The sequence below is a fragment of the Miscanthus floridulus genome, chromosome 8 (assembly GCF_019320115.1).
Source record: "Miscanthus floridulus cultivar M001 chromosome 8, ASM1932011v1, whole genome shotgun sequence".
NCBI classification, from domain to species: Eukaryota; Viridiplantae; Streptophyta; class Magnoliopsida; order Poales; family Poaceae; genus Miscanthus; species Miscanthus floridulus.
The window spans coordinates 188,658,030-188,671,804 of NC_089587.1; the positions used below are offsets into that span (position 1 = coordinate 188,658,030).

The 13,775-nt window shown below is 41.2% G+C and overlaps 1 pseudogene; it reads right to left on the bottom strand.

Annotated features, from left to right (window-relative positions):
* LOC136477767 (CLIP-associated protein-like) overlaps positions 1-13,775 on the bottom strand; it is a 36,366-nt pseudogene that overhangs the window by 869 nt on the left and 21,722 nt on the right.

Consider the following 13,775-nt stretch of genomic DNA (forward strand, 5'->3'; position numbering starts at 1 on the left):
ACAGAACCATACACATTCCCGTTCTCTATTCAGCTCACAACCAGAAAGAGAGATCACTGTTTGCATATAAATGAATGTCAGGTCTCAATGCTGTAAATAAGCTTAGCACCCTTATCTCTCTGTGTTTAAGTACAAGAAAAAGATTCCTTTTTTATTTTTGCATAATCTTCAAAGTTCCCTGACTGAAGAACTAACATAGTAACATACCTGTAAGAAAGACGTTTCAGAAGAATAGGTAAGCACCTTGCAAACTTCTGGACTCCGATTACTGAAAGCATCAAACAGTGCTGGTAAAAATGAAGGCAGTTGAGTAATCAATTCCACCTGTGAGAGGCGCCCCACAAGCTGCAAGATTACCAGAAGATCAAAACAGTAAACCATCGTTGCTCAGAACATACTCCGCAATGATTCTGAATGAGTGTGATTCTACGAGCAGTACACACTCAAATAAATAGTTGAATTGCATTGCAATGCTACGCAGGACAATAATCCAAACCATTGTAGGTTTCTGTTGATATAATATAATGCCAAACTGCCTCACTACAGCTACGGTCCCTAACAATGGTCAACAAGATCAGGACTTCTGAAGGAGACAAGTTACATGTATTAAATGTAGGATGCTTGTTTATTGCTCAATAATAGGGAAATATGCCACATAAAAATGTGCCAAACTAAGTGAAAGTTCATTATTTTTGTTATCTGACTGCTCATACAAAATTACAATGGCAAATGGAGTTTAAATTTTAGCATTCATAATTACAGTGCGAAACCTAGATACCTTTGTCAAACAGTTGATAATCATGACAAGTGTCTTTTCATCATCACTAGCCAGCAAAGGCACAATAATCTGCAGCGCAAGCAAAGAAAATCCAGGAAAGTGTAAGTTGCTTGTTGTAACAGGTAGTGATGTGGGAATATTCTTTTCATTAATAAGTACTGGACATACAGAAGGGCATCTGTAAAGGTCATATTTTGCCAACATGACATTTAAGCATCGATGTGCTTCATTTGCAACCTGTATTAGCATTAAGAAAACATTAGCATGGAAAAAAGGAGAGAACTTCTGAAATGAAAGAAAATATACCTTCACAAAATCATCTTTGGTCACGTGAAGGAGCTTTTCAAGAACAATCTCAATGGATTCTTCCATAGAATCTTTCTTAGAAAAAATAATTTGCCATTATTAATCCAACAGGTTACCAATTAGATTACTAGGGCCCTGTTTGGATGCAAAGTATTTTTTTTAGTAAAACACCATGGTTTTATGAAATAATTTTATTTTAAAAACAATAAGGTGTTTGGATGTAAAGATCTATGTAGTTTTGAAAACCATAGTATTGCTAAAACTATAGTTTTTTTTGAAGTTTTAGAAACTCCACTCTAGATCGTTTTTTTCTAAACCATGTTTTTGCACCTCTCTTGTTCTAAAACTAAAGTTTCTTTATACTACAGTTTCTTAAAACCACAGGATCCAAACAGGGCCTAAGTATATATGAATGACTAGTGAGCAGAAAACCTGATTGTGGAGCATCTCAGCAACTAACAACAGACAAATCTCCCTCACAGAGGAATCAAAATTGTCCAACACTTCGATTGAAATACTATTGAAACACAGAAAAGTTGATATTAGACATGAATTTTCACAAACAGAATAATAGTAATATTTGATAGCACGAGTATGCTGTAAAGTACTCTTTGAAAAGCACGCAATAATTAATGGAGATAAAATAAAAAGATTCTGTTGTTATGAAACAGTGAATCATCATCTTTCAAAGAAACCAGTATCGATTTTTTTAATAAGTCAACATTTGAATTATACTAGAAAGCAGGTATGTTAAACACCGCGAATGATTTCATATGTTAAACAAAGAAGTGAAAATAAATGCAACTCAACAAGACAAAAAGAAATATGATGCAACTCGCATGAAACACGTGTCTATTGTTTTTCACTTCATGCAACCTGAACAGACAAAGGAACGCTCATTTATTCTCGTACAAGCCACAAAAGGATTGTAGCACCAGATGCAAAAGGGTATGATATTGAGTAAAGTTTAGTACAATTGTCAAGAGAAAAATTCACAAAAAAAGACCCAACAGATAAAAGAAAGCAATAACACCGGAGTTGTTCTTCCAAAGAAAATGAAAAAGAAATTGAAAGGGTACGGAAGCAAAACCTTAGTCCATATAAAGTTATCTTTATTGGAGGAAGCTTTAACCAACTGCTGTAACGCGTCCTGCTTTTCTAGGATTGAAACGTCACCATCATTGCCAATCTAAAAAATAATAATCGTTCTGTACTGAGCACAAAATAAAAAATATAAAAGAAATACATATGCAGCAATACAGGCAGAATCAACAAAGCTGAAAAAGGAAAATGGGCATAATGCAGAAGTACCTGATGAAGAAGTTGTGGTATGCTAGGCCCATTACTGACGCGTGGGATAATATTCACATAGCTAGGATCAACAAACTGATCTACCTCTTGAGTGTGCTCCCTAGAAATTGCTAGAACAGAACTATGTCCATCAGATGGAATATGGCCCAAATCCAAGCAATGAGTTCCAGTAAAATTTTCATCATCCATGGTGGCATCTGATTTTTCAGGAAAATCTGCCCATGAATGCACAGTTTCTACAACTGAGCGGGTATTGTTGTTTAGTTCCCTACTCTGCATAAGAACTTCAGCTTCAGAGGTGCGTTCAAAACATTGCTTAGCGTGATCAATAGAGACATCAGAGGTAGTTCGACCAATTGGAACATTAAGTAATGCTGATTCTTGCACTGTACCCATCTTTTTCCCTCGTCCAGCATCAAGCAAACTATCAGAAAAGTGCCCAAATGGAAAGCTATTCTTCAATGTCACAGCATAACCATCTTCAGAAGAAACGCTAGAATCAACTCGGTCAAAAGATTTGGGACGTGCACGCTCTTTCTTGCTCTGAAGGTAGTTGACCAAATCGACCTCAATACGAGGAGTATATTGCTTCAAAGCTCGCCTCACAATGTTTTGTTCATCAATCGACAAACCAAGGATGAAATTTAGGACTGCGGCTGAATCAAAATGAGAATAAACTGATATGATTCCATAAATAGATGCTTCTTTCAACTTAGCATTCTTTTCATGTATTAAAGGTGCTAGCTTTGTAAGCCACAGCTTAAGAAAACCACTGCTACTGTAACCTCCAGAATCTATTCTGTAATTCTTGAATGATTTAATTGCAAACTCAAGAACAGCCAGTTTTGCCTTTGGAGACCTTTGTTCATCCAGTGAACGTACTAGTGCAGGTAGCAACATGTCAATAGAATATGTTCTGCCAACAATTTCTAAGGTCGAGGAACATGGTTGCTGAACCAACTCTTTTGGATCGATGAGTCTTGAAAAGATGCATGGTAAGATTCTTTTCTTTTTGAATGCTGGAATAAGATCTGCAAGTGTGGAGAAAGCTGCCTGTGCAACTTTGTGATGAGGATCATCCAAAAAACGAAAAAAATAGTTTCATAACCTTTTCAAAGTTCTGAGTAATACCTTGAATGCCTTTCTTTCCTTGTTGCAGCAATATCTGAACGCAGTTGAATGCTGCAACTCTAGCTGTCCAGTCTGAACTTGGACTAAGGCCCTCAGATAGTGCATCATTTAGAGACGCCAGACCATCTGTATATCCACATATGTCATTAGATAGGACATGACCATCATCAAAACTGCACCTGCCACTTACAGAAACCCTTGATGCTACTTGCTTCCTAAGAGGCCTCTGGAAGTGTTGAACATGATTGTTAGGTGAATTTCTGTAAATAGGGCATATCCACATAGTGTTTGTCCATCTGCATTTTTGGTGATCTCATGGTTGGCCATGTATCATGATTCTCATCCATAATGCTACCATCTTGAGATCTCCCTGAAGATCTTCTTAAAGATGGAAGTGACAAGCCTGATACTGATACAGAAGATAAATTACGCAAATAAGGTGAGCTTGGTCGTTTTTTGGTGTCCACCAAACAAGAACCACCATTTCTTGAGCTAGTCATGCCAGCCAGGGATGAATCCAGAGAAGGTAGAGCAGATGGGACAGGAGGATCACGAGAGGATGGGTAATCAACTCCTGCACTAGGAAGAAATGAAAAGGAAAGTAAGAACTTTTTAGTATTAGATTAATATATTATAAAAGCCATAAGGAGATGGCACTGCACAACAGATGAGATTCATTTTTTATACGAAAATTCCAAATATAGCTTAGAGAATACCAAGGTCCAAGCTTGTTGAGTGAACAGCTGAGAACTTGTGCCAGTCTGACATGCTTACACCTTTCAATAAACTTTCAATGGCTGAAACTTTTTGTTTGCTTGGACTCAGCACACTCTCTATACTTCTTTCAGCTCTACTGACTTTCTGTGATTGTGACAACAGAAGATGGCTACACGAGGGAGATGATTCAGAAGAAATAGCTCCACTCTTGTCCATTGCAACAATGGCTGAAGTACCATATCCATAATGGGTACCATCTGCATGAGATGAAGCACGAGAAACTTGACCACCCCTCTCGTACAATGATGGAAAAGGATACCTCTTGTGCTTGCCCCCATCTTCATCGTTTATTATCTGAAGACAAATCCATCTTTAGATCAAACTAAAAGAAATTCTGTAAATAAAACTGTCAAACATCCATGACTTTTTTTTAACGAAAAAAAAAACATGATATAACATTTTTTTTACAACAAAACTGCTACCATACAGGTATACAAAAAGGCTGCTTTTGCAGGAACACTTATGTCGTATGTTTAGGGCATTAGGCAATTAGGATTGCTAAAATCACAACAATGTTCATAAACCAACTAAGTAGCAGTGCTAATCTGCTTTTCCAGGAATACTTAAACTGTATGGTTAGTTACTTAAGCTTCAAAAAAAAATATACAATGTTCATAAACTAACTAGCAGCACTAACCTATCTGTACCTTGAACTAATCTGGGTAAAACATATGAATTACTCATACAGATCTCTAGAAGTACATCTACAAAGCTGTCAATTTACAGAGTACAGACTATTATGAGCCATGTTTTGATCAAATGAAACACATGATTGTGATGGGAAAATACTTGTGATTTTCTTCATTGCTGTAACCAAGATAACCAGCTACAATTATGATTCCATGAAATCAAGTGACCCACAAAAAGATCAAGTATGATGTTTTTTCGTGGAAGATAAAAGTACATGGCTCTCTCAGTAAAGAGCTATTTCTCAGATTTGTTTGAACCACCAACATAAGCAAAGACATTTTTAAAAGGAAATAAATATAAATCAGGTTCAAGAGCACTTTGATCCTTCAGTATTACCTTTATATGTACACATTGTACAGAATCTAAATGGAAGAGCATCTTTTTAATGCAATGATACACAGCTCTCTTGTGTATTCAAGAAAAATAAATGGAAGAACATGCAGAGAAGTAAAAAAGTATACCCTCTGTATGGCAGGATCAAATGACATGAAAAGCCAGTGTGAACGCTCAGGCCATGTTTTTGTGAACATCCTATAGCAAGTCCTTGCCGTTGCACGGACCTGTATATGCAAATATGGCATTAAATATAGAACATGTACAGAGAAATTATTCAGGATCCCAAGACTGAACATTAATATGAACTAAGTCAGGAAATTTGGATGGTGTTATTCCAACCTCAATACCTCACTCATTGCATCTGCAACACAGGACTTTATTAGGTCTTCATACAAATCAGCTGAGCAGTGTATTTCCGGAGCATCGGCCAATACTCCAATGTTAAGAGTGCATATTCGCAGCACCTGCCATAGTAGCAAATAGGCATGAATTGCTTGCAAAACAATGGATGTCCAGATAAATATGATGCTAAAATACGAATACCTAGCACGGAGGACTGCACTGCGGTCATTCTTCGCTGTATCAGCTATAAGTGGAAGAATACGTGAAACCTTGCAGTTGCACAGGATCTGCAAGATAATACATGTCAAAAAAAGGGAAATATGTAATGTAGGGGGGGGGGGGGGGGAGCACAATTCAATGAAAGAATGTAGATGTATTACAGATTTTATGCAGTTGTCCGCAGATTCGGCAATCACAAGCACAGTTATGATAACAAGCTTAAAAAGTACCTGACAATTTCATTGTATATTAACCTTAATTAAGTATCAAGCCACATTTGTGGAGTACTGAACTGGTTTCAAGGATTACCGGAATAAATATTTCAGAACATGGTTCAAAATCACCAAGAAGTTCCTTTGATAGTACATTAAGTAGATGGCATGCCTGTAGAGAAGATCAAGTCAGCAAGGTCATCATTAGTCACTTGTCTTGTCAGAAAAACTTTTCTGACAGAATTTCTGAAATTAAGGTAGAAGAGTTTTATATACAAAGCAAGGCGCTAGCAAAACCGTAAGCCACCCCTAGAAAAGCCCGCCTGGGTCCAACGACCCGCACCAGAAACAATTAAATGAAACATAATTTGTCCAGCTACTTGAAGCGGTGTGGAGTGGATATTGTCGAAAATCCTACGGTTCCATTTGTAATTCAAGACAGTCTGAACTGAATATTATAGGGAAGAACTTAACATTACATATATAGACCCATAGATTTAGGTACTGTAATGATTACATTAATGTGTGGCTACAAAATGATAGAAACTGTTGGCCTATGCTCCTTGGCTACAAAATGATAGAAGGATAGGCTACAAAGTGAGTAATGGTTACATTAGTGGGTGGCTTTCCACCACTGAATAATAAACTTCCTAAGTCACTGCAGAGTGGAAGCTGCTTACTACAAGCTACAGCCCCCGAGCATATCTCCGAACAGCTTCTTGACCAGAGACTAGAAACTGTTGCTCCATGCTCCTTGGCTCCGAATGATTCCTGAGTTAGTTCTTGACCAGAAAGTACTCTTCTACTTACATAGCAATGAGCAGCCACTGCCCAGCGTTCCAGTGGCCATGTTGCCGAAGTTCGGTGCCGCGCAGTTGGTCTGCACATTAGTCAATATTGACCTGCAGAAGTCATCGAGGTCTACTGCCACCCAGCTACTCTGGACCCCTGTTGCCATGGCACCAGTGTTGGGCACCACCCAGCTGCTCTGGGGACCTGTTGCCATGGCGCCATTGTTGGGCACCACCCAGCTGCTCTGGACCCCTGTTGCCATGGCGCCGGTGTTGGGCGCCACCCAGCTGCTCTGGGCCCCTGTTGCCATGGCGCTGTTGTTGGGCACCACCCAGCTGCTCTGGACCCCTGTGGACTGCTCCTGATCAAAACTGTTATTGCTCTGCACATCAACCCCTATCGAGCTCCAGAACTCCAGTTCTCCTGCAGACAGCTGCTGCGCCACCGGCATGGTAGATTGTTGGACCATCAACTGCGGCACCGCGATGTCCTGCTGCTCTGTAGTCGGCACCTGCGCCTCCAACTCCGTGTACTGCTCTGACGCTGCGGACGGGAAGCCCTGAAAGTCGCTGCTGCCAAGAAGAGGGCTCTGCCGGAAGTTGTCATCGTCGATCAGAACGAGGTGTGAGGGTTCTTCGTCTCCAGAAGCATATGCCACGCCCGAGGAGCCGTGATCGAGCATCGCCCCAGAACAAGGAAGCGCTGATGAACCGCTGGCCGCGGTGGCGCAGCGCGCATGACCACTACTCTGGCGGACTTGTTGGCCATCCGGCACACGCATGCGCATCCGACCGTGGCCGCTGAAGGCGATGTGGCAGATCTTGACGAGCGACGGGCAGGGCGGCGCGGCGATGCTGTACTCGTGCATCACCCACCCCACGCTGCCGCTGTTCTTGCCTTTGCCCATGTGCAGGTTGAGGTTGCTGACGTGGACCCTGATCCTCTCGCCGCGGACGCGCAGGGACTTCTCTACGCTGCTCTGCATCTTCCACGTCCCGACGCCGCCATCGCAGGCGCGGTCCTGGCGGGCGACGGGTTTCTTGGCTTCGCTGGAGCGCACGATGAAGTAGGCCTCGTCCTCGCTCCCCACGCCGTGGCGCTCGAAGAGATCCCAGGGCAGCGAGCTCCCCGCCGCGTCGTCCTCGAAGATGACGCCGGGGAATGGGTCCTGGCCACGGGCGCGCGGGAGGAGGTAGAATTCGACGAGCTCGCGCTTCTTAGGCCGGAACCTGTAGGTGGGTGGGGATGGGATCTGCTCCGCCGCCGCCGCCGACGACGACATGGATGGGATGTAGGCGGGTGGGGATGGGATCTGCACCGGCGCCGACATGGATGGGATTTGCTTCTACGACGGCCAAAGGCGGATCCAGTACACCCGAGATTTATAGGGGTCCACACCAGCCTCGGGGATTCAGATTCGGTCACCGCGTACCTTTCTGGCTTTCTGGCGTCTGGCTACCGTTCAAATCGAATCTGATGGCTCCCACGAATTTGCAGCACATCTAAGAGACTTTTTCCCGTGTGCTATTATAAAAGATCGCAATCCCTTTTGTATCTCTGGAAAAATTCAACGGTCTTCAGCGCCACTACTCTAACTTTTTCGTGTCCTTCATGCCACTTCGGTCAGTTTGGGTTCTAACGCCGTCAAACTGCAGGTGTGAAAAGACGAAAATACCCTTAAGTCTAATTATATTATTAATATTTTTGAGCATCTTAACGACTTCTACAAAAAAAATTATTATCATTTAATTCCGCAAAAAAATGATGATTTTTCTAAGATATATTAATCATATCAAATCATATTTTTTTGCGGAATTAAATAAAAATAAATTTTATATGAAAATTATAGATCTCAACGAGATCTACAACTTTCTAGTTTTGAGTTTTTTCATTTGAAGTTGTTAAGATGCTCAAAAAAATTAATAACATATTTAGACTTAAGGGTATTTTTGTCTTTTCACACCTGCAGTTTGACGGCGTCAGAGCCCAAACTGACGGAAGTGGCATGAAGGACACGAAAAAATTAAAGTAGTGACGCTGAGGATTACGATCTTTTATAATGACACACAAGGGAAAGTCTCTTTAGCTTTTCCTATGAAAAAATAGGCGGGAGGGGCTGCCCATCTGCGCGCGCGGCGCGCTGGTCTCCCACGGGCTGCGCCGCCCACTACCTGGAGGAGTCGAGCTAATCTGCAACCTCGGACTGGAAGAGCCAAGCGGTGCTACGCCGGTAGCCCAGCAGCTCAGCACCGACAGTCCAACGGCAAGACGCCGTCCGGCAGCGCTGTCCCCGAGACACCGTCGAGCAGCACCGTGCAAACCAGCGTTCTCGTAGGCACGCCTTCCAGGAGCTCTGCAGCTGCAGGGACATCATCAAGGGGCACCACACTCGTGAGTTCCTTCACCGCCTGTCCGCCTCTCGTCAGGTTCAGAACAAACCCTTTCCTGTCAGATTGTGATGGAACTAATGCTGCTATGATGTCGTGATGCTATTGACAAGATTTTGATTGGTTTCAAGGATGCAAGTGTAGTTTACTCTCTCTGCTATAACACTTTTTTGAACGGTGATAAAGCTAGTATTGTGTTATGAAACTTGAGTACCAAAATCTGTACCAGTTACTCTAAATCTATTTGTATTTAGGGTCCCTTTGGTTAAGCTGTGAAAGTGCTTTTGCTTTCAAGAAAAGTCAAAAGCTAAACCAAAGGAATGAGCTTCTTCCGGCTGTAGTTCACAAAAGCGACTTTTCTGTAGTTCATTCTCCACAGCCACCCGAGACGTGCTTTTTCTGGCTGTGAGGCGAACGGTTCGCAAAAATTACCCACAATGCCACCGGTTATGAGCGTACCCCTTCGTTTTTCTTTCCCACCGACGCCTCTGTCGCTCTCACTCCCCACCCGCGCCTCCTCTGGTTCCTGCCCGACGCCTGCTGCACTAGGGTTTTGGCGCGCCCTCCGGCGGCGGCGCCGCCCATCTGCCTCCCCTCAAGCCGGCGGCGGCGCTCCACCCACCGAATCGAGCATCCACGACCCTCGTCATCCTCCCAGCGAGCCCACGGCGGCGCCCCTCGTTCACCTCCCCTAAAGCCGGCGGCAGCGGCGCCCTGAAGCCGACGGCGGCAGCGGCGCCTCGTCCTTCCCCGGAGCCTATCGTCGACCTCCCGATCTACACGCCACCAACCTCCCCTTCCAGATCTGGTGAGGTAACTCCTCCGACTCCCCTTCCACCTGCATCTCTGTTTCCACTGATCCATTTTGAGGAACAAGTGTAGGTATCTAAGTTGGAACTTTGAACGTATGGTCTGGGTGGAACCATCTACCAAGCATACAAATCTGCTCCGTTTTCTGGGGCTAGTAATAATGAGCAAAACAATGGGGATTATAGAACAGAAGTCTGATAATGACTTGTTTTTTTTGCGAGTCTGATAATGACTATGGTTTACATATATGATTGTCCGATACTTTGAGTGATAGCTAATATTCAATCCATGATACCAGCTTAGAATTTCAAAATAATGTGCGCCTTTGTTGTTTTTGTGTGGCTGTCTTCTCTTTTATCAGAGCAAAGAATGTGTATGGGTGATTTAAATGCACTATCTTGAAGATGATTTGCATGGTTTAGCTATGTGGGAATTTTAGGATTTGATTAGATTCATTCAAACTGGATGGTGTACCAGAAACTGTTTGAAGTTATGTTCTTACGCTTTCAGATTGTGTGTGTGGAGATTATTTGAACAAGTGCTACATAAACTGAGTAATTTGCTAAGTTGGAATCCTGATTTTGAAACTTGGATAAAACGGAAAGCAAATTGTGAAAGGAGTTTAGAGTTGCTCTGTTCTCTCTTTTTTTGCGAGTCTGACAATCCCCATGAGTATCCACAACTTGCAATCTCCTCCCAAGTATTGTTTGGCTGCTGAACAACATTATGAGACCTGGGCCTGGTAATCCCCCATGGCCTGATGGAAAAGGTGTGAGTGGTCTTCACTTTATATTTCAACAACAATCCGTGTCTTATATTATTGAAGTGGTATTTGACTAAATCACAGCAATGGAATGTAAGAATTAAACACATGCACAAGGCAGGAATGTAGAGGGTAACTTTAGTTTGCCGGGTATTTTCAGCCTAAAATTGTCAGGGCCCCATCATATGTCTATCTAAGATCAGATGTGTAATAGATGAATAAATTACTACGCATGTGTAGCTAGTGTCAAGGATATCCATAACTAAAATAAAAGGTGTAGGCATGAGTAACTGGTTCACTACAGGAAGACTGAGCATTAGTGATAAAATGATGTGGCAAAATTTATCCTTGCCACTAATGTCCATACTATTTGTGACAAAACAAGTTTTATCACTATTATGTTAGTTATTAGTGACAAAATTTTAATTCGCCACAAAAAGCATCTTTAGTGGCGAATCTAGTGGTGAAACATTGTTTTGCCACTATTTAATAAGATATCTGTGGCAAAAAAAATTTACCTCACTGATAGGACATTTATTAGTGGCAGAAACAATTATCGTCACAGGACACACAATTAGTGAGAAACTATTGTGGCGAAATTTAAATTTGCCACTCGTTGCCATACTATTTGTGAAAAAAACTATTTTTCATCACTCTTATGTCAGTTATTAGTGAAAATATTATTTTGTCATAGGATCCATCTTTAGTGGCAAATTTGAGTGATGAAACATAGTTTTGTTAATATTTAACAAGTTATCAAGTTCAAAAAAAATATTTAACACGTTATCCGTGGTTAAATAATTTTTCTCACTACTGCTAGTATTTATCGGTGGTAAAAATCTTCTACAGCCACCGGACACACAATTAGTGCTCAAATAAAATACTATGGCAAATCATAGTTATGACTTGCTAGCTTAGTTAAAATAGTCGCCATGCATCAGCCCCTTATTAATACAGCTATCCTCTAATCTTATTCAATAAACACACATACCACATAAAGCCTATCTAAGATGGTCCCACGTGTTAGTCCACAGTTATACCTCTTTCTTCTTCGATTCTTGAAGACACAATATATAGCCTTCTACAGTCTTTGCTTCTTCTACGAGTAATTTATCTAGGAAATTTGACCATATATTAAAAGTATCACCTGTCCGTAAAGGTGTTGAACACGAGCGCGTCAGCTTTGCTCCCGTCCGGATGTGCACGTGTGCTCTGAGGCAAGAAGCAACGGATCGGCGGCCGTAGGGGTTGTCTAGAGTTTAAGCGGTAGTCACGGATTATTGAGTTCTGATGTCTGGACTGCGTTATCTGGGTGCGAAAAAGTAGGAGATTCTTGTTCTATTTTCTTTTTCTTTCCATTTTTATGGTGAACATTAATGCCGATGAATACATGGCAAGGAGCTTGGTTATTTATTAAGGACCCGATTTTGTATTTGATTAAGATGTAAAGCACATTAGTCATCGAATATGAGTGAGTTATTTGTAAAAAATATTAGCCAATATGTGGTTCGAATGTTGATATTTGGCTTGATCTTTAGTAATACAATTATGTATTCTATATTATTTTATAAATATTTAATATATGATTTAAATAATCAATTATTTATGATTTTTATATATTTAATTATTAGTTTAACAATTTATTTGCAAGTGACAATTTTATATACTCATACTTTAGTCCTGACTTGTTTAATGATATTGTTCTTTCAAAAGTACGTGCAAAAAGGTAGGCACATGATATTAACTAAGCCAAGTAAATTTCTAAATGCGAATTTGAATCCGAGCCATTCATTTTGTATTCACATTCAAGAACATTCGAATCCATATTTGTATCTGACAAAAATATTGATATTGTGTAGGTATTGTTAGCGGCGGAGCCAAGGAGGGCTGGAAGATGCTTACATGCACACTCATCTAAATGATTCACTACATCGATGACTAACGAGGGTGGCCAAGTTACACCATAAGAACCTAAACTGATGAGCTACACTGAGTTCACATATATTGAATATCTTTGCCTGACCACTCTATACATAGATATGAGCTACACTCAATTCTTGGCCTCCCATGAATGTCTTTTTATTTGTTGTATTGTCTATAATGATAAACTCAATATGTGGAGTTAGTTAGACTTTGTAGGAGTAATATTTTTAGAGGGGAAAATTAGTTATATAGCATTGGAAGAACCTTGTTTTTGGAAAATACCATCGAAGGACCTTTCAGAGATATAGAACTCATTTTCAAGTGATGCATGTTATTTGAAGAGGTCTGTAGTCAAATTTTATTCATTATCTAAAAAAATAGCAAAAATGTTAGTTCAATGAACACACATTAAAATAATATTGGTATTAAAAATTTTAATTTCTAGTAGAAATATTATGGGTCTTGTTTATCTTTTTTCGCATTATAATTTCTAGTAGAAATACTATGGGTCTTGTTTATCTTTTTTTTTCACACCTAGCGTACCCTTTTCCTCCTTATAATTGGTGAAAATAGTTCCCTCCAAATATCCATTCACCTTTCCCTCCAAATAATCGGTGAATGCATGTACTACTAGTATTTCCTTTTTTATTGCCAAGTATTCCTCCATCCGGCCATCATGTTTCTATTATAGTTGCCCAAGATTTACTCCTGGTTCTGGGTCAAAGCGGCTGCCAAAGCCATGTATCGCCATGGCGCACGCGGGATGCCTGCGGTGGCTAGCTGCCCTACGGATCCATGATGCCGATGAAGCACATCCACAGTCCAGTTGATCCATCATCGCGGCCTCCAATCGAGTTCGTCGCGGCCACCGCCTGCTGCCGCCATCGCCATCTCCGCACCGCACGAAGATACGGTACCTCTATCTCCATAGTGATATTCTGATTTTCGATCTGTGAATATGCATCACATCCATGCCGTGTTTGTGCTAGACACCAACC